This window comes from Austrofundulus limnaeus, unplaced genomic scaffold (assembly GCF_001266775.1).
Source record: "Austrofundulus limnaeus strain Quisiro unplaced genomic scaffold, Austrofundulus_limnaeus-1.0 Scaffold552, whole genome shotgun sequence".
NCBI classification, from domain to species: Eukaryota; Metazoa; Chordata; class Actinopteri; order Cyprinodontiformes; family Rivulidae; genus Austrofundulus; species Austrofundulus limnaeus.
In genome coordinates this window covers 144,812-146,368 of record NW_013952954.1, presented here as the reverse complement: position 1 = coordinate 146,368, position 1,557 = coordinate 144,812, and the positions used below count along the sequence as shown (strand labels likewise).

At 34.4% G+C, this 1,557-nt stretch overlaps 1 long non-coding RNA gene across 1 annotated transcript; it reads left to right on the top strand.

Moving 5' to 3' along the window:
- Positions 1-471: 471 nt before the first annotated feature.
- On the top strand, positions 472-1,167 carry LOC106530721 (uncharacterized). The gene is made up of 2 exons (XR_001311826.1): positions 472-655; positions 898-1,167. It is a non-coding gene; the product is annotated as an uncharacterized LOC106530721 (long non-coding RNA).
- The last annotated feature ends 390 nt before the right edge of the window (positions 1,168-1,557 follow it).

Genomic DNA, 1,557 nt, shown 5'->3' with positions numbered 1-1,557 from the left:
ATCCAGACCCAAACCAGTGGTTATTCCGTATGTTGCGGGTGTTTCGGAGAAACTGAGACGTTAAGAAGACCTATACAATTTTTTTTCTTTTTAAAATATATTAATCTAATTAATATACAAATAAAAACAGAATATTTAGCACTAGATAAAATAAGTAATGAATTTATTTTTTTTAAGAAAGGACTGAAAGAAGAAATCCTGTGTGGCAGCACTTTATACAGCCTCTTCAGACAAGGCTTAGTTAATAAATGTTTTTGTAGTTTGTTTGTTTTAAATTAAGACTTGTGTAACATTTGTTATCATTCTTATTGTTATCATGTTAATGGAGGGAGGAAGAAAAAGTAGTATCAGCTTCAAGAATCGGCCAAAAAATATCGGCTGCAGTGTTGTTTTAGTCACTCTGTATTTGTTTTTTTGTTTTTTTTGTTATTCAAAATACTGTGTGTTAGATGAGTTTTAATGGTGCAACTTCAAACTAACATGTAATATTCTTTTATGCTATTTTAACCAGACTGTACCTGGCTGCAATGCATTTCAATGAAAATGCACGTCTGCAGGCAACTACCTCATCTGGGGAGCCCATGTAGATTATTCTTTCCCAAGTTCAAGAAAGGAGAAGGCACAGCAAAGCCTATCAGAACTCCTGAAACCCTAAGTAAGTCTTACCACATTAATCACTTTTAGTATGCCAACTTGATTTCAATAAATCAAAATCATCCATACTTCAATTATATCTCCCTTATTCAAAGTCGTGTCACAAGGGCATGTGATGTGKGAAAGTGTTGAATGAGAAACTTTTCCTCACAATGTTAAACAAAAATTACAAAAATAAGTGACACTTTACTGTTTCTACTATGCAAAGACTGTGTACATTTTAATGTTGTTTATGTTTTCCAGACTGCGCTGTGGATTCATCTCCAGTTGTCCCAGACAAGGCCAGCATCTCCACACCACCTCCTGATGCACGCGTCTTCACTACACATCCTGATGCATGCGTCTTCACTACACGTCCTGATGCCACATCTTCACACCACCCTCTGCACTACATCTGAACTCAGTCTACACCCAGTGGGAGTATCCTTCACAACAGGATCACACATACTTCCACACATCTTGCAGAAAGGACGTGCAGGACAAGATGACTCAGTGTGATGAGGTTGCATATTTGTGACCCATCATATCAAAATGAGGATTAAGTCGAATTTGATCAAAATGACCTAATTACATTTTCAGATTCTTAGCTTTAAAAGCTAAATTTTGATTACCTGGATCATTCTGATATCATAATTAAATCCATTTATATAACTTAATTTGTCTATATTTGGTCTGAATCCTAATTTGATGTCATTTTATTTAGGAATTTTTGATGTCCTTTTAAAGAGGAAACCTCAAATTTTATTTGAATATTGAGATTTCCCAGCTAAAAAAAACAACGCTTTGCTAGCTCACAGGGAAAATCTTAAAAATTTAAGGCGTTTTTCCTCAAAATCAGTTTTTTTTTGTTACTACTGCTCTAAATAGTGCTTCAAAATTTTGTTTTATGATTATATTTCAGAC